The sequence below is a fragment of the Talpa occidentalis genome, unplaced genomic scaffold (assembly GCF_014898055.3).
Source record: "Talpa occidentalis isolate TD23 unplaced genomic scaffold, MPIMG_talOcc4v2.1 talOcc4.7, whole genome shotgun sequence".
NCBI lineage: Eukaryota > Metazoa > Chordata > Mammalia > Eulipotyphla > Talpidae > Talpa > Talpa occidentalis.
Genome location: NW_023605083.1, coordinates 41,577,316 through 41,597,424, shown reverse-complemented (window position 1 = coordinate 41,597,424; position 20,109 = coordinate 41,577,316). Strand labels below are relative to the sequence as shown.

At 37.6% G+C, this 20,109-nt stretch overlaps 1 protein-coding gene across 3 annotated transcripts in view; it reads right to left on the bottom strand.

The window, feature by feature from the left end:
• TMC1 (transmembrane channel like 1) overlaps positions 1-19,868 on the bottom strand; it is a 300,988-nt gene extending 281,120 nt beyond the window's left edge. For all 3 annotated transcript variants that reach the window (XM_054689505.1, XM_054689507.1, XM_054689504.1), the window contains exon 1: positions 19,777-19,868. The gene's annotated coding sequence lies outside the window, so the exon portion shown is untranslated. The remainder of the gene's footprint in view (positions 1-19,776) is intronic.
• Positions 19,869-20,109: the final 241 nt, after the last annotated feature.

The window sequence follows — 20,109 nt, the reverse complement described above, 5'->3', positions numbered from 1 at the left end:
TCATAATACTCATTTTTAAATCTAATCCACCAATCATGCAAAAGTTTTGTTAAAATTTGACATAGTATTCAACTGGTGTGACATCTATAATGATAGAGTAAATCCATATTTCACATATGCTCTTGATCATTTCAAAACTGATCAGGCTTTACAAATTTATCTTTCACCTCATTGGCTGCTGTAGAACTGGTGCTATTAAATTAAGAGAAATGTCAACTCTGCAATTTTTCCCACCATCTTGAAGTGCCTAAATTATTATCTTCAGACTCAGATATTTTGCAGGAATTGTTTCATCCATTTGCCCATTTTGCGAAGTAGATAATGAAATCCCTAAATCTACTGAATCAGGTATATGCAAACTTCAGAGTATATCAATGCACTAAAATTAAGCAAAAGAGAACTGCAGAGCCAGTGCTTTAGGACTGTATAACTTCTACTCTTGCTTTTAGAAACCTCAAGTATTCCCTTAAGAAATCTGCACATCTTACTGCGCAGAGACTAATACCAATATGCATATAAAATATAAGTAAAGCTTACTTTCCTTTCTCTACATTTTAATATAAAGCCATAGTTGTAATATCTTTCTCCACACACCAATGAATGTTCTTGTCCACACTCTGGTGAACATGTCCTCCACACTGAAATATATGTCTCTCCATAAAGACTTGTCACTTCTCCCTACAGAGTAAATAAATGAGGGCTTTATGGTCATGGAATAATTCTGAGGTTGGAACAATTACAGATTAACAGTTGCTTAATTTTGGATTCCTCTGTTAAAACTTCTTTTTTAAAGAGCAGGCAATCAAAACATATCATCATTCATTCATTCATTCCACTTGATATTTGTTGAGATTCTATTATACCACTTTCAAATTCCATGTAAAAAAAATCTGAATAATTTAGAATGAAAAATGATAATCTCTAAACAATCTAGACCAGAGGTCAGAAACTTTTTCTATAAAGAATTAGATAATAGATATATCTCACTCTTGCCAATGCCAGTACTTATTACTGCATTTATTCAACTCTGCTAATTGTATTCAATAGCATAAAAGCAGCCATAGATAATATGTAGAAGAATAAGGAAGGTTGTTTCCAATAAAGTATTATTTACAAATATAAAGGTTGTAGGAAATACTCAGGTTGTGGATTATAGTTTGCCAATTCTTCATCTAGACAATTGCTTCAATTTTCCTATCTGATTTGACTATAGTGATATGAATCTATGCAATTTTACATATCTGACTTTTGAGTCATGCTATTTTCTTTTACTTAAATAAGTAAGAAAATTAGGGAATGCTAGTCACTTTCTTGACATATATTCACATTCAGATACTTGTCTTTACTTTTCCAGATGCCCTCTTACTTTTTGTTCCCAGATGTACTGACCAAATGAATAGGCCCCTTATTCCTTACAAAACAGAAGTAATTTGACAAAGAGGCACAATCTGGCTTGTGAAAGAAGATAGGTCTTTAATAATATCTTCTGATTGGAAACTCCAGGTAAATCTGTTTGTGTGACAATATTTAAGGCAAATGCTACAGGAACAGGAAAAGCAAAGTATGGCTTGCCAAAGAGAGGGTCAATTTCAGCTGTAAAGGTTACAAAGCAGAATAGCGATGACTACAACATGCAACTGAGAGCTCGCTTTTTAGCGTATTCTAAGATATGTTCTACTTCAACTCACTCAACACCCACTCAATGATTCTCAAACTTGAGTGTCCAGAACTTTCACCCTAAAAGTTGGTTAAATGTTGATTGTCTGTAGGTCTTCAGGAGTGAGGTGTGTCTCTGAGAATTTCAGTGATTCTCTTAGGTCCAATCAAGAACAAACATACAATGCTGATAAACACAAAGTAAATTTGCTATGTTCAAAATCTCCCTTGCAAGCCTGCCGTGAGGATTAGTGAAAATGTATATGAAAATCCTAAATAGTACATGCTCAGGGGATCTACACAATTTTGTAATTATTATAGTATCATTATTATTGTAGTAAATTATTATTTTATACATAAACAGAGTTATAAACTCAACCTATGAAAACTGGAATCATGAAAATCACAAAAAGGAATTTTTAAATCTTCAGTATCTAAAATGGATGCAGTATGAAAGGTTCAGAAACTGTGGAAGTTAAAGGCACAGTGCCAAATCATTAGGTAATCATTAAACCAAACTAGAGACAAGTAATGAAAGAAAAGGGGGGAAAAGTCCTTAATGGCTATTTGCCCATATGTCACAAAATTGAAGCAAAAACATGTTTATTATCTGTATCATCTCACTCTCTTTGCCTGAGTAAACCTGAATTCAATGCAATAAAATCAAGAAAGTAGTGACTTAGGGAAAAGGGAAATTTGCAACTGTAGTTGAAGTCAGAGAATCATTCCAGTCTAAAAAGAACCAGCTCTCCTGAATAAATTCACAGAGATTGTTAGTTTTTCATTTGGCAAAAAACATCTTGGACTGTCCTCCTGTCAGTTCTGGTCCTCTGTTCATTTGTTCATTCATTCATTCAACAAATATCTAAAGAGTTCTGAACATATGCCAATCACTGGTCCAAGCAGTTTAGATACATAAGTAAATAAAACTATAAAGATTCCTACTCACATAATCCTAATATTCTAGCAAAGAGAGGCAGATAAGAAAAAATAAACATGATGACAAAGTAAGTTATATAATATAAAAGGGACAGTCAGAGGGTAAATGAGAGTAAGGGCACTAGAGGTGATCCAGTCAACCTCACTGGGAAAATGAGATTTGAGCAAAGACCTGAAGAAAGTGAGGGAGTCATATGCATTGGAGCAAAGAAAGTTTGTTCAATAAATGGTGCTGGGAAAACTGGGTCGCTACATGCAAAAGAATGAAGCTTGACCACTACCTCACACCATACACAAAAATCAACTCAAAATGGATTAAAGAACTAGACATAAGACCTGAAACCATAAAATATATAGAAGGAAATATAGGCGAAACACTACGTGATTTGCACATCAAAGACATCTTTACAGATACATCACCCAAAGCAGTGATAGTGAAGGCAAAGATAAACAGCTGGGACTACATCAAATTAAAGAGCTTCTGCACAGCAAAAGAGACAATAACAAAAACAAAGAGAAACCCCACTGACTGGGAGAACATTTTTGCACCCAACACTAATGATAAAGGACTGATCACAAAAATCTGCAAAGAGCTCATGAGACTCAACAACAACAAAGAAAATAACCCAGTCAAAAAAGGGGCAGAAGAGCTAAAAAGAAACTTCTCTGAAGAGGAAATGCAAATGGCCAACAGGCATATGAAAAAATGTTCAACATCACTTGTAATCAGGGAAATGCAAATCAAAACTACCATGAGATACCATCTTACACCAGTGAGAATGGCACATATTAAAAAAACTAGCAACAACAAATGTTGGCGAGGTTGTGGAGAAAAAGGAACTCTCCTGCACTGTTGGTGGGAGTGCAAACTGGTCCAACCACTGTGGAGAGCTGTGTGGAGATTTCTGGACCTACTAAACATAGAGCTTCCATATGATCCAGCAATTCCACTCCTAGGTATTTACCCAAAGGAAACAGAAACATCAATTCCAAAGAGCACCTGCACCCCTATGTTTATAGCAGCACTGTTTACAATAGCTAAGCTTTGGAAACAACCCAAATGCCCAAAAATAGATGACTGGATCAAGAAGATGTGGTACATATATACCATGGAATATTACTCAGCATTCAAAAAAGATAAACACATGCAATTTGCAGCAACATGGATGGCGCTGGAAGGGATCATGCTCAGTGAAATAAGCCAAAAAGAAAAAGAAAAATACTGGATGGTCTCACTCATGGCAGGAATCTAGAAAACTTAAATAAGGGACCAGGAAAATGAATAACTATAAGAAAGTGAAAATCAAAATCAACAAAAAACTATGAACCAGAGACACTTTTTGGGGGGTGGGGGCAGGAGGGGAGGGATTGGGGTCAGAATGGGGGGGTTGCAATTGTATGGGGAATATAAAAATAAAATTTATTATAAAAAAAAAAAGTGAGGGAATCAGGCGAGCAGCTATGGATGATAGAGCATTGGAGGCAGAGGGAGCAAAAAAGTCACAGGACAGGAGATTGTTAGACTTTTCTTAAAAAATGCCCAGGAGGCCAGTGTGACTAGTGGAGAGCAAAAAAGAGGAATAATCAGATATAAGGGCAGAGGAGCAATTGGGAGCCCAGATCATTGTAGAGATGTGGTGGTCAATTACTCTAAGAACTTTGGCTTTTGTCTGAATGAAATCATCAGCCTTTGTTTGGTTTTGAGCACGGGAATGACATAATTTCATTTAGGCTGTAAGGACTCTAGATGCCTTGTTGAGAGCTATAGGAGTGTAAGCACAGCTCATACCTGCAGTAATAATGGTGTAGAACTCATTACCTCCATAACAATGCTTCAAACAGAGAAAACATTGCACTAGGAAGCATCTGCTGCAAACACTGATCTCAGCTAAAGTTTGATCACTGACCCCTAACTAAAGGCTCTGACTTGCTAATGGTTTGACCTCTGGCCATCACACAATCTAATTACTTGGCCTCAACCATCCTATTGTTCACTCAAATTTGCCTTAGCTGCACCCAAAAGGTACATAAAGTTCGTACTTTTTCATCCACTGATCTCCAGAGTCCATCACTGCATTAAAAATCAATTTGGTAAATAGAAGCACTTGAAACCTATTTTAAAGGCTAGTATTATATTTTTAGTTTCTACTATTACCAGGTGCTATGCTGTGTGATGTGTGTGTGTGTGTGCGGGGGGGGGGGGGGGGGGGGGGTGGAGAGAGAATTAATCCTCTTAACTCAGTGAGCTAGTATGTTGTAATGTCTCTGTGGTAGAAACCATGCCTTGAAGAAATTAAGTAATTAGTAATAGAGGAGGCAGAATTCAAACCCAGAAAATAATACTATTACCCTATAACATGTAATTAGCTCTGAAATAAATATTTATACCTCAAATGTCTGAAAAAAAAAAGTGTTCTTCAGGATCTTAATCACACCAGTTGTTAGTATAGTATACAGTGTTAACATGGAAAAAGCAAAGTAAATATTAGCCTGGCCCTGATCACAGTATCACAAATTAAATTCCTTTAAATTGGGCACAATCAGGACTGATGGTTACAGGGTTAGTGAAAAAAAAGTTACAGCAGGAAAAAATAAGAAATTATACATGATATTGTTAGCACATGATCAAAAGGCACTCCAGCACACCCCAAGACCCCCAAACTTGCAGGCTCTAAAGGGGTCTGGCCATCCGTGAAAACAAAGACAAAGCATACACTTAGTGTAAAAGATTTAATAGAATTAATGGGCAATGGAGATAGAAGAAAGAATATAGTTTACAAATGAAGCACCCAAAGTTACCCATTCACTCATAGGTAATACCCAGCCAAACAGGGTTGTTCTAAAGCAGGGCCAGTGAGACCCAAAAGCTTGCCACAAGTCTAACGCACCTTCTGGCAGGGAACCATAGAAAAGGGACATAAGAGGCCAGGCAAATCTGAGATGAAAGGAGCAAAATTAAAGTATAAATCAAGATAAAGACTGCACTTGTCAGACTCCCAACATGTCTCTGGTCCATGTATCTTCCAAGTGTCTCTACATATTTTCCTCCACATGTCTCCTTGAAGTCCCTCAAATCCTGGTGCAAATCCAAAGCCAACAAGCAGATGAGCCCTTCTTCTCCATGTATCTCTCCCAGAGCCCACTTGCTTTCCATGTTATATTGCCTCACCTGGCTGTTCAGCTCCACCCCTAGTTTCCAGTACCTAGTCCAAGGTTGCTGCATGTAAATGAGAGTGAGGAACATGAAGATATTCCCCTCTTATGGCAATACCTTTGTCATAATAATTTATTTTTGCCTCAATGATATGTTTGCATTTTCCTTCATGTGCCAGGGACTCCCAGATCTGTGGATAGAGTACAATCCTTTCACTAGTAAATGACAACTATGTTGAACTCCCACGGAGCTCTGATTGTCCTTGGACATTTCAAATGTATCCTGTCAAAACTGAATATTTATATTCTTTCCTCCATAAACTATTCTGCCTCATGTTCTCTTTCTTCCACCTAGAAGACTCAATTATCCAATCCAGAAACTCCTGAGAAAATCCTCAGCAAGATACATTCTATTGGATATTCACCATTGAATTTTGGATTTTTCCAACATATATAACCCATTAAATTCACTTGGACTCACTTTGGGGCATTGGTCAGGGCCTAGAAAAAATAGCTTGAGAGAAAATAACAGCAACTGAAATACTAGAAAGACTGAATAAATAAACAAGAATCCAACCTTGCAGCTGACTTTTCCAGATATTTTGCCAAGATGCCTAAAGTCATTGGTAAATACTCAGTTCTCATGTAATACTATCAAAATTAACTACCATAGAAATAGATCAAAACTTGCAACACTTATTTTGTAAAAAAGCACAAAACTGTGTGATGTGTACTCATATATTTATAAAAACGGGTCAAAATATAATGTAATAAAAGTCTAAAAAAGAACTGGGGAATTAGAACCAGACCCCATATTCTGCCATCTTATTTGTTCTTATTTATTTTTTTTTCTGCTAGGAAAATATATTTTAATTTGAGTTGGACCCAACTTTGTGCTAATAAATAGCTACTTTTAAGCTCTATGTCTCATTACTAATCCCCTTAAAGAAAAATGGTGCATGTTGAAGTCATCTTGGGGGAGCACTGCTGCTCCCTTCTTGTTAGAATCTTCACTCCACCTGGAAAAGAGAGGACTTAGGAGTCCTTTGGGTAATAGTCCTGAATAAGCTTTTATTTATTTATTCATCTTAATGAACTACCATTATTTTACACCCTTGTTAATTTTTTCACAATATAAGATTTTTTTCCCTCAGATGTGGTCACCATAATCCTCCACCATAGTCCATTGTGTTTTCCCCACTGCTGTTTTCTCCCCTCTGTCTCTGCTCCCCTTCTCTTCCTAATGCCTCAGATCTATTAAATTAATTTTTATATATTTACTCCAAAGCACCCATAATACTCCCTGCTACTGTTTCTTTCAAAGCCTTCTGATTTTCTGTTTCTTCACAAATATTTTTCTTTCACTTTGTCATTAAATATAGACAGTCCCTGAATTACCTGGTTTAAGATTTTCAACTTCATGAGGACGTAAAAGTGATGGGCACTCAGTGGAAAACATAGTACAATGCTCTTATGGTGCCAATTTTCTCTTGAGATGCCGGGCAGTGGCAAAGAGACAAAGCATCCAGTCAGCATTTTTGATGTAGTTTACATATAACTTATGATGGGTCTGTCACTATTAATCCACTAATAATTTTTCCTAAACACTACACACCACCACCACAACCATCGCTGGCTGTACCGTACTGTTTTTCCTTCCAACAAAGGCTCTCAGATGACTTCTGGTAATAATTACATATTGGACATTCCTATTTTGGGTAAAGCTGTCAATATACCAACACAGCCAACACCACAGATTCCATGTGCTTTATTTAAGAATATAAAAACAAAGAAACAAAAAAAAAAACCTGAGTATTTACATATTCTCACTACCCTTCATGTGTATGTTTATATTTTTATCCCCCAGAACTAAAAACTAAGGGAGGGGGCACAAAAAAGTTCCCAAATCAAAAGCATGTACTGGGAATTGGGAATTAGGTAGAGAAAGAAGTGGAAAAAAGTACTGATGCATTTTCCAATTAAACTAGGTAAATATAATCACAACTTGTGAGTTGTGGGTTTATAGAGTCAACTTAAAGACTTTGTTCCTGATTAAATCAAGTACAAGCTGTACCAAAGACAAAAGCAAGCCCCATTAGACTGTTAAAATATAATAGGGATCCACTTTCACAAATCAATGTATTTCTATTTAGTCACAGCCTGCCACTTGAAAATGCACAAGTAATCATTCTTCACTCTTTCTTGATCTTTTTCTATTTTCTCCAGGGCCTGCAGTGAGTGGTAGAGGTGGAACAATGCCGTCTTTCATGTGGAAGAAAAAAAAAAAGAAAATTTGCTCAGTGAAATGTTCTCTCACTTTTTCTCTATCACTGTGAACATACTAAAAGAAACAAAAGGAAAGGATCAACACCCTTTCCAGTGGTCAAAAGGTATTTTAGCAATAAAGGAAGAAATCCTTGAAAATGGCTTTGTTTCTGTCTGTCTTCCAGTTGACTGTCACTGATAGCATGTGTTAAATCTTTTCAATGTCAAGAATCCAAGTTCAGAGCAGGCAACTACAGAAAACAATTTTGATTTTTTTCTCCTGAAAAGCATTGAATGACATTTGACTAAGATGACTAAAAGCCATTGACATTATAGCAAGTTCTATAAGAAAAAAATGCTGGCACCATTGTACATTTTGACTGCTTAGATTGACAAATGTAGACAGATCTCCTAAACTTGATCTCACTTATTGTTTATAAAATAATTTCATAAGAGGAGCAATGAGATCTTGGAACCTATATTTAACTTCAGGGTCAGGAGAGAAGCCAAGTGAAATATAAGGAGCCTTGAAAGATTAGAACCTACATTAAGTTACAATCTCAACCATTCTCTGCTCTTCAGTCATAGACAAAAGCAAAGCCAGAATATTTAAAAGGAGAAGTAGTATGTGAAAAAAAAGATGTAATCAGTGTGTTATTTCTAATCCATGAAGTATTCAAGAGACAAGCTACTCAGGAGTCCTGGTCTCTGCTACTTTTTAAAAGCACATTGCCCTCCAAGATCTCACAAAGAACTCATACATATCAACAAAAAGAAAACAAATAACCCAATTTAAAAAAAAAATTGGCATAGGAGCTACATAGGCACTTCTCCAAAGAAGACATACAGATGGCCAACAGGTACATAAAAAAAAGTTCATCATCACTTATCATCAGGGAAATGTAAATCAAAAACACAGTAAGATACCACCTCATACCTGGGAAACTGACCCATATCAAAAAGACCAGAAACAACAAGTGTTGGCAAGGATGTGGAGAAAAAAGAAGCCTTATAGACATTGGGTAGGAATTTAGACTGGTCCAGTATTTGTGGAAAACAGTATGGAAGTTTCTCAAAATGTTAAAAATAGGTCAACCATATGATACAGCAATTCTACTCCTAAGAACCTACTCAAAGAATGTAAAAACATTAACTCAAAGAGATATATATGTACTCTTATGTTCATAGCAGTGCTATTTATAATAGCTGAGTTATGGAAATAATCTAAGTGCCCAAAGACTGATGAATGGATTAGAAAGACGTGTTATATATACATAATAGAAACTATTCAGTTATTTAAAAAAAAAAGAACTTCTGCTATTTGTGACAACATGGATGAAACTGGAGGGGATTATGCTAAGATAGTATCACTTACATGTAGAATCTAGAGAAACTTAACAAAGGATCAGATAAAACCAAACTAACAACAAACCCTAGAAATCTGATTGTAGAATTGAGCCTACCAGAGGGGTAGAGAGAGGGGAGAGCAAAGAAGTAGCATAATGGACTATGGTGAAGGACTAAGGGTACCTTGACGGTGGGTGTGGTGTGGTAAAATGCACCTAAAAGGTGTGACCCATATCTCTAAATTACATACAGTGTTGTAAATCAATATTGCATAAATAAATAAATAAATAAATAAATAAATACTTTTTAAAAGTACATTGCCATCACTAAATTTTTTAGGGCAATAGGTCTTGCTTTAATGTAGTGTAATTTTTTTAAATACTATTTCTTTACATTTGTATAATACTTAATCAACTAAATGGGTCTACAAAGAATTATTCAGCAGCAGCTCATTTTATCTTCATTTCAGCCAGATTAGGGGGTGGGGGAAATGTATTACCTTCATTATTAGTAAGCCAAGATGAGTGATATTAACTCAGTTTTATAAATGGGAAGTCAGAATGCTGGGGAAGCTGAGAAATTTTTTCATGAGTGTGAACTCTGGAAGTAGTAGAATCAGGATTAAAACCTGGTTCTTTGATTGCCCAGCATTATGCTACCATTTGAATACATTACATTAAATAAATAGGAAGCTACAGTTTTTTAAGTTGAAATTGGGATGTTTTAATCCAATTTAAGTCATCATATACCAAAGCAAAAGCATTTTGCTAAGAATGTTTGCTAATCAATATTTAGGTGAATGTATTTGGAATAGAACCCATGCTGTATCAATGGGATCTGTTAATAAAGTTAATTATTAACTACATCTATTTTAACTGAAGACCAGACTAGGAAAGCAAGACCAAACCCACTCTCCCAATGCTTCACAGAGTAATAGCTAATACCAGTTTTAATATTATTGATTTACAGGCCATAAAAATGTGTTTGGCTGCTCTTCCCTGGAAGCTTATTTAAATTTGAAAACAAAGGAACTAGTCATAAAGATTCTCTTTGTTCTGAATTAGCAGGGAAAGAAGAGTCACCAGAAAGAGAGTTAAATTTGTGGTTTGGTATATACTATCATTGGTATACTGATAGTGTTCAATCAACTTTAATGTACAATGCAATGAGCATTTCCAAATTCTATTTTAGCTAATATTTATGGAGTAGGCAATATTGAGAATGCATTATATCAATGGGGGGAAAGTTATAAACCAAATTTAGGAAAATATGAACAATGAATTGAACACAAGATTCTAACTTCACTTTCCCCTAGAAATACCTATAAAACCATAATAAACAGGGAGGAGAGGAAAGAGAGAGAGAAACTTTTTATAAGTATATATTCAAGGATCAATGGAGATCACACAATAGCAGAAAATTTAAAAGGACAGAAAAGCTGACAAATGAGAGTTACTAACCAAAGAATTTTGTGTACCTAAGAAGGTAAAATCTATTCAACAATGAGGGAAGCTGAAAAAGTACCTAATTCTCACTTCAAAATTATCAAAGTCTCAAATTGGCAAGGAGATTAAAAGATGATGAAGGGCCACAATATGGAAGACTGGTTGAAAGATTTGTGGTATTGTGTTGTGTTGTGTTGTTTTTTTTGTTTGTTTTGTTAATTAGCTCCCTTTCCTTAGATTTTTAAGCTATTCCATGTCACTGAGTTTCTTTTCTTCCTCCACAATGGCAGATCATCAGAGTTTAAAACAGGGTTTCTACTCTGAGGGAAGCCATGCATACATGAGGCTATGAGTACTACTCTGAAAATGTATGAATTAAGTGAATAGCTACCTACCTATCAGATTGCTAACAAATAAGCCTTACATTTCAGGCAGAAGATTGGAAGTTTCTTCTCTAAGGAATCAACACCAGTGGAAAGATTTAATATGAATATCATTGGTTCCCCCCACACACCAAATTATACATCATTAACAAGACTCACCCAGTGATTCCAATGAGGAAATCAGATCGCCCTACTCTGGATCATGAACAGTCACATAAAGATTACCAGAAATCTGAGGAAAACTTCTAATATAGAATACAAAGGTGAGAATAAAGTGAATGAAAATATTGAAGTAAACAGAAAGAAAAAAACTGCAAATATGCTCACTAATATCCCCAGGGAGAAGTTTCTCATAGGTGTAGATTGCTAACAGAGAATTCGCATCTACAGAAAAAAAGAAATGTTGGTATTTTACACATTTGGAGAGCAAAAAGAACTTTGTAAAATGAGAGTTGATAATTGGGTGAAAAAAACAATAGACATTTTGAATTGTTAGGAAATATTCCAAAAAATGATGAAGTTGAGGGAACCCAGATAAATGCAGAATCTAATAACAAAACAATATGTATTACAAATATGTGAATCAATCTCAGTGAAGAGAAGTGGGTAAAAAGATGCTGACCTTAGTAACACTGGATATTAATGGAGTCTATAAGACGTAAGGTAAAATAAATGATACATAAGAACTGAACACTGGTTGATAAAGTTGTTTTCCATGAGGATACCTGTAAACAATCTAGAGAGAAATATAGTAGTAATGTTAGCCACAGAAGATCTAGACATAATGTTAAGTATTCAACAAAGGTGTTCTTTAAAAAAGGGAGAGAAAACAAAGGGCAAACAATTATCAAACTGGAACTAGAGGAGAATTTCCCAGTATCAATAAGACTTCAGACTGAAAGGCTGATTTGGTTTGTAACAGTGTATGCACAAAAATAAAACTTACATTTATTAACATAATTTTAAAATATCTTAAGAACATTAAGATTCAAAAGGTAAGGTTATAAAAGTTTCCATAAAGAGAGAGCTAAATAAAATAGGTCATTTTATAATGAAAAGACTGATTTTAATGAAAAAATTGCTATCAGCTTCACTACAATCTAGAAGACCATAGACAAACAATGCCTTTGAGGTCCTCAAGTAAAAATATTTGCCCTAGATTTTTTTAACCAAACTGCTACTCAACCTAAGGATAGACATTTAAGGTCTTAGAAAGATTACTTCACATGTATTTTTTCTTAGATAATAACCCTTCAACTTTTTTTGTAAAAATGAATAAAAAGGAAGCATACAATGAATCTTGAACAGATTGAGCTGAGAGTATTCGTGAATGAAAGTACCAGTAAAAGAGATATGTGGCTTGTTTTACTAGAGAACTTCTAGCTGATATTGAGACAGGAGGAGACCAGTAAGGAGGCATTCAGAAAAGGAAAGAGACAATATATTTGCTCACTGAGCCACTGAAAGAGTTAAAATATGATAAAATCATACAGTAAAGAAAAATAAAGGCAATTAAAAACCCTAGAAAATAAAGATCCAAACAAGAAAGTAAATGTGTTCCACTAGGCCATGAATGCATGAATAATGCTGCCAGCACTATTTACTGGCATTTATCTTTTAGAATATATCACGGAAGTACAGGAGACTTTATTGGAGTTCCAGAAGAGAAAGCAAATGCTATCAACCTTAACCACATAAAAATAAAAGTACCATGGGGCCTCCCAGGTGGCGCAGCGGTTGAGCGCTGGGTTGCGAAGCTGCCCGCAGCCTCTGCAGTGCCGGTTCGATCCCCGGCTGCTCCCCGGCCACCGGAGGAGGGTCCCGCATGGCTTGCAGACCCCTCCTGCCGCCCGCTGCTCCCCTCTCCTGCCGCCCGCTGCTCCCCTCAGCAGTGTACTTCGGTCCTTCTGCCTGCTCTGCTCCCCGCTCTGGCTCTGGTGAATACTATCACCCTCCCGCTCTTCTGACTGTACCCAGTGTTTGTATGTATCAATCAATCAATCAATCAATAAATCTTTAAAAAAAAAAAAAAAAAAAAATAAAAGTACCATGAATGTTAGGAGATAGAAACCTAAAAGGAGTAAGGAAAGCTGAAAAAGAGAATAGATGTGACAGTGAACCAGTCTTACAATGAAAAGAGTCAAAAAATGCTACATATAACGGGTAGGGGGAAAGTAAAATATTATTTCTTGTTTACAATCATTACGTTAACCAATAGCAAAATTAAAAAGAGGCACAATTATTTGGGAAGCAGAGATGGGATGTTAGTATAAGTATGCTAAATCTCTGTGAAATAGGAATATAAATAAGTAAATTTTAAAACCGATAAATAATGAAATAACAATATAAACATACTTTTAAAGAAATTGAGAAGACACTTTTTAAAGTCATAAAATGAAATAAAAATAAAGGCAATAAATCCAACACTATTAATAACGAGGCATGGTTTTCTTCAAAGAATGAGAGTGAGGGTAAGAAGAGATAAGCAGTTGCTCTTTCATATTGTTTGAGATTTAAGCAAGTGTGTATATTACTTCCATTAAAGAAAAAATAAGTGTTATTTTTAGGGACTAAAGGAGCCTCCTCCTGCCCTGAGGAGTCTTGTTCCAGTAGAAAACTGGTTACTAAAATATAAGTGAGCAAAGGAAGGAAAGAGGCAAAAGGAAGGGAGCAAATGAGGAAGGACAGTGACAAAATTTTTCTTGAGTGTCTATCTTGTACTGTGCATTTATCTGGGCGATTTACGTACACCATCTCATTTCATTTTTCTGCCTTTCCAGTGACTTCCCCTATTTCAGTATGAAGAAACAAAGGTTGAAAAGGTTAGGTAATTTATTCAAGATCACAAAGCTTCTAAGTGCCAGAGTCAGAAGTCAAGTCCAAGTCTATCAAAGTCTAAACTCACGTTCACTCTTTTATAGAAGGCACTCACTCACATGTATGTGCTAAACATGTTTGATTATGAGTGCGATTTCTAAGCTGGAAGCTGCTTTCCCGCTTGAGAACACTACAGGAGGGCAGGCAGATCTAGGACACAGCAGGCAGACAGGCTTCAGCCCCTTGGTGATACCTTCTCCAGAGGAGACGGCTGAGGCCTCAGTTTTGATGCCTGTGTACTGACACATTCAAAACTCTTAACAGCTGGTAAGATGAATGATTCATTTAAACCCATCCCAGGAATCCTGAGATCTTTCTCTTTGTTGCAGTGACACACAAGATTAACCAGGAAAGAGAGATGGTCTCCTGCAAATCCCCGCCACAGTCACCCTCCCACCTTTTGTTCTAGTTCAGAGCACTATGAGATTTGGGGATACACTAATTTGGCCATACTATATTTTAGCTGGGCCCTTGCTAGAAACCTTTTAAGGCATTTTTGGTTACTGATTTACTCCATTCCTTTCAGTAATTTTGTTAAACTCTCACCACCTCCTTACATTCCCAATTCCCCTTCCTCTTTTCTGACTTTCTCACCCCTCATTCTCTACCCCTCCTCTCTCCCGCCCGCTCCTCTTCCTTCCTCCTCTCCTCCTTCCTCCCCTCTCTTTCAATAATTTGCCTACAGTCTGATAACTTACAAGTCCATTTACCTCTATACTAAGCCATTCTTTCTTTCCTCCCAATTCTAAAGAGGGGCCCTTCTCCTGGGCACTGCTAACTCCTCTACTGTCATGATTCTCCTGTACACTCCCGCTTCATCTGAAATCTGCACCATCTCTTATTATCACTTCTCTGCTTTCTACTTTTCCTTCTCCAGGGGCACCTTTCCCTTACCCTAAAACATAACTAAACTTCTCTGACACAAGGAAAAATCACTGACTTTTGTGTGTGGGGGGGGGGGGACCCTTGCCGGCGGCCAGGGAAGGAACCAGTGCTGCAGAGGCTGCGTGCGAGCAGCCTTGCAGCCCAGCGCTCAACCGCTGCGCCACCAGGAGAGGCCCAGGGAAAAATCACTTTCTTTCTTCTCATTTGTACTCATCCATCCACAGATATTTGTGGAGCCTCAGAAAAACTTATGATGACAATACTTTGAGAAATAAAGATGGCCTCGCTCTGTGGCGCTTACAATCTAGGGTAGGATCAGATAGAAAGCAAATTATAAATACAAAATTTCAATTTGCCACAAATCCCAGGAAGGAAATAAATAGGACATGGTAATAAAGAAGGGGGAAGCCAGCAAAAAGCTCTTAAGATTGCATCACTTCCATTACTGGAATTTAGATTGTCATCTTTCACCTGGGTTCTAATGAACAAGTTGCCTGCTTACAAATCCCACCATTTGGTTCTTTTACATAATGCTACTACAGTTGAATGTCTAAAGCAGATCTGATCTTGCCTTCCCCTACATAAGTCTTCAGTGGTTTCTCAATGCCTGCAAGCCCAGACACTTGAGCCCAACATTTTAAAATGCAGAGGTGATTAAAAAGAGACAATGAGATCGCTATGTACAGAGACCAGTGCTGTGAGGAACACTTTGTGCTGCTTTCGACCTCCAGAATTCTCTTGTGCTTGTTATTTTTGCCAGTCAAACTCTGTTTTGATTGGTTTTGTTTAAACAGCCATCTAACGGAAGAGCTAGAGCACTAACATTCTCCTGTAGGACCACTAAGAATCCCTGAAACAGGCTGGGCTGTGGAATCTGCTAAGTGGAGAAGGAAGTGACTGAGATTTTGGAGAGTGAAAGGGCCACACAGAACTGTTCTTCAGGAGGAGCAGCAGGAAGGAGTTGTCTATGTGGACATCTAAACAAACATTTAATACAACTTCCTCTTTTTTGGCCCTTTTCCTCCAGCTGTTGCAGGAAGCCAAATTTAGCATTCTTCCTAAAAGGTTACTAGGAAAACTAGTTAATGAAAGCAAAAATAAATAAATGGATGGTTGGTGCATTTCTCATTTGGTGAAATAGGTTTCTGTGAAATCCCATTGAGTGAATTTGCTCCAAGGGGAATTTGACATAATGCTAGTTGACCAGTTCCACCAGAGGGAGGTGTTATGGGAGTCAACACTAATGCCATAAGCAGAGGACCTATAGCACTGTTTCATTTTTAGTATTTGGTAGAATATCACATCATTGATTTCCTCTGTATCAACTTGAGCATAGCCGAAAATGGGCCTAAACTTAGCTCGCCAAGCCTGCCCCTTGAAAGGGAACATGTAATTTAGTTTTAGGGTCTGATTGATTAGGAGCCTGTCAGGAGCCATCTTGACAAAGCAGATGCTATAATCTGTCAACGGTGAACCACAGCTGGCTCACCAGTTTGGAGAACTGACTGTTAAATTTTCAGTTTGCAAGTCAGTTGTTAAACACAGCAATCATTAAAAATTAAGTTATTTAAATTAAATAAATTAAAATATAAAAATAAATACTCAAAATGATCACTCCATAGTTGTTTTTTTTTTTTACCACATTTTACTATTATCTATGCTACTAGATTGTTTGCACCAATTATATCTATGTAACACATCTTTCCCAATTCTGCATTTGGTGATATCATATTGTTAGTTTAAAATACCAAGGTGGGACTATTTATATGACAGAATCTGAAAATACTACAAACAGGGCTTCTCCCACCAGAACTAACTGCTAACCAATTTGCAGCTCACCACCGCCTAGGGCCCATGGAGCAGGGTTGACTGCCTGCACCAGGAACCTAGAGGGGTTGCACCAGACCTCTGCAGTCCAACAGGCAGCATCAGTTGCAAAGAAGGGAATGGTCTGTGAGTTGCACCAAAAATAGGTTTCAACATCAGATACCAGCAGAACACTCTGGGAAGGACACTGTCTGCCTCAGTAGACACAAGCCAGAGAGCAGCACAAACCAGCCAAAACCCAGTAGAGACTAGCAAGGATAAAAAGGATTCCAGGGACCCCCATCTCCTCCCACCACTGTGTCATCACTTAAGCTTCCCATTGTGATGCAATAATGGTAAGAAATAGTGGGAAGGAGCAGAAACCTGGAAAATCAAGCACTTGATCCAAAAGATACAGATTTAAAGAAATGGCTTTCTTTATAGAATTCAACAAAAATTCATCTAGTGGCACTGAAATTGCCCCTGAACCCCAGGCTCAGCCACATGGAGAGTGGACCTTGGAGAAAGGGTGCTCTTTCATGAGAAGAGATCCATTTTAGAGGAAAGAAACTATATATTTTGTTTTTATTTTTGGTTTGGTTTTGCACATTAAGAAGGGTGTGTATTACATTCCTGCTGCAATGGTGATATTGAGTTGTTGTTATTGTTGTTTTTAAGAATAAACACTCAGTTTCTTACATTGCAGATGAAGACTCAAAAAGTTGATATAACTTACATTAGGTAAGTTATATCAGGATAGAGGAAGTCGGTCTCCAAAGGGACATTGGTATGACCATAGGGACTGAACCCTAGTGTCTACTGCCTGTCATTAACCCACTCAGGCCTTCCTTGAGCTCTTTTGCACGGTAGGTACTACAGCACATGACAGGGAAAAACCAGGAGAGGGTTCGGTCCCAGGGAAACCTCTGGAATGGACAACCTGAAAACCACATCAAGTCAGGAACTGCGTTTCTTCAGAGAATGACCATAAATATTTTAGGACCTCATACAAGAAATGGAATGTTACTGGAAAGAAAATTGAGGTCAGAAGTTAAGTGCATAAATCAAGAAGAAGGTAAATGGGCAATCAAGTTGGCAGCTCATAGAATGGAGAGTCCAGAGCCATGGCTAAGGCATGGAGCAGAGAGTCTGGACCATGTAGAACCAAATCCAAGAACACTGAGCACACACTCCTTTCATGAACTGCTCTGTTTATCTCACCAGCAGTATCATAAAGGAGCCAACACAATCATGCAACCAGCCTTACTCCAAAGTATGATCATTACTCATGCATTCCCTCCCACTGGTCTACATGCCCCAAGCCTGCTTTCTCAATCCTGCACTTATTTGCTTTGAAAACTTTTAGGATCCTCCCTGGTGGCACAATGGGTAAAGTCACACTATGAAGCTAGCCACAGCCACTGCAGCACAAGTTCGATTCCCGGCCAGGGTGCTACCCACATGGTGCAGCAGACCTCTCCTGTCTCTTCTGCTGCTCCCACCAGCCGTGTATTTCAGACCTCCCCCACACACACCTTTGGCCTGCACCCCGACTCTTGTATGCATAAATATTTAAAAAGAAGTATGAGTGTTTTATTAGTTTATAAATTTTTTTATTCATGTAGATTATTTTATATTTTGTTCTTAAGGTTTTTATTGCCACTCATGCTCTGACAGCATGAGTGGTAAAATCTCTATTACCATGATGATATGGATAAATGCATGTAAAACTCCATTTATTTGTTACCTAGACTTTTAACTCAATATTCAAAATGAACTCATCCTCAGTATTTTTATCTCTCTTCTTTTTTTCTGTAACTATTTTTTTTTAATTGAGATAACATTGGTTTACAACACTGTGTATGATTTAGGGAAATAGGTCAAACCTCTTTGGTGTATGTTATCACATCACAACCACCACCAAAGCATCACTAATCTTCCACCATAGTCCTTTGGGGCCCCTTACCCCTGTACTGCTCACCCCCCACGCTCCTCCTCCAGTAGCCAATGAAGATAACTTTAGAAATTCAAATCATACAAAAATGTTTATAAGAAAAGGCAGTAGTTACCTTCCCCACCTCACCTCCTTTCTTTGTCCAGCTCTGCACACTTTGCACTGAACTTCTATAAATGTTCAAATGCCCCATGCCCTCCCTTGGCTCTCACAGCACAGCACACGCTGGAACCTATCCCAGTATTTCTCTCCTGGTTTTATTATCCCAGAAAGAATGGGAGGAGCCAAGCATAAAGGTCCAAAGATATAGCATCTTAGTGAATACAAATAGACTGCAATTCAGAGCAGGCAAGGAGGGAAGGAACCCAGCCCCCTTTTGTTTCACTGATTTCCATGGGAGGATGGATAGTTTCTCCCCTTTGTGTGCTGTGTATTGTATACTTTGCCAGCTCAAGTGAATGAGTCAGCACCTCCCTCCTCCCTTACTTCCCATCTACTGCTTGGGTGGTTCTCTATAACCTTGCCGACAAATTTGAAGACTAACAAGTACTCAAACACAATTTGGGTTCAAAGACACATTTTTCCCTCTCAGTAGCAGAAGTTTGTTCTGGACTCTGGTGCTGTAATGATTTAAGTATTCCTTTGTTTACCATCCTAAAGGACATCATTCATGTATTTATTCATTGAACAAATATTTGTTAAGCATCTGCTCTGTGCCAGGCACTCAGTCAGCGTGGTGGACATAGTTCAATTTGCAGTCTGTGTCTTTGTCTTACTAGACTTCCTGGAGAGGAAGATGAGAAAGCTACTCTCAGACAGTGGGGTGGGAGTTCTCATGAAAGCAAGGTCCCATGGCAGCACTGGGAGTAGTGTTGCACTGCTGGCTCGGTGATTAGGGACATTTTTCCAGAGTGGGGACACAAAGGTAGGTTTTAAAGGCCAAATCTTAACTTGAGGGTTTGCAGAGCATCTAGAGCATCTAGAGGCCTCGAGTGTAGTTGGAACAACCTTCCTGTGATAAGCATGCCCAAACCGATGATGGATATTCATAATATCTTGACCATACCTGTCGATTCTGGATTAAAAGCCTAAGAACTGGATTTTTAGACCATGGCATCTGCATCCCATCAGATTTGGGTTGTTATAAACCAGTTGCCAGTTGAGAACTTCAAAATGGAATATTACTTCAGAACTAAATAATCACCTGGTTCTAGAAGCCCACCTTCTCATGGTTCTTTGGGTGCATCTGGACTTCTGATCCAGCTCTGCTGCTTCCAGAAACACAGTTCAATATTTGTCACTTCCTTCCTCTTAGGAGGGTCTGAGCACACCATGGCCCTAAAAGCAAAAAAAAAAAAAAAACATGCTTCTCAAAGCTACCATTTCAAGAAATTATATG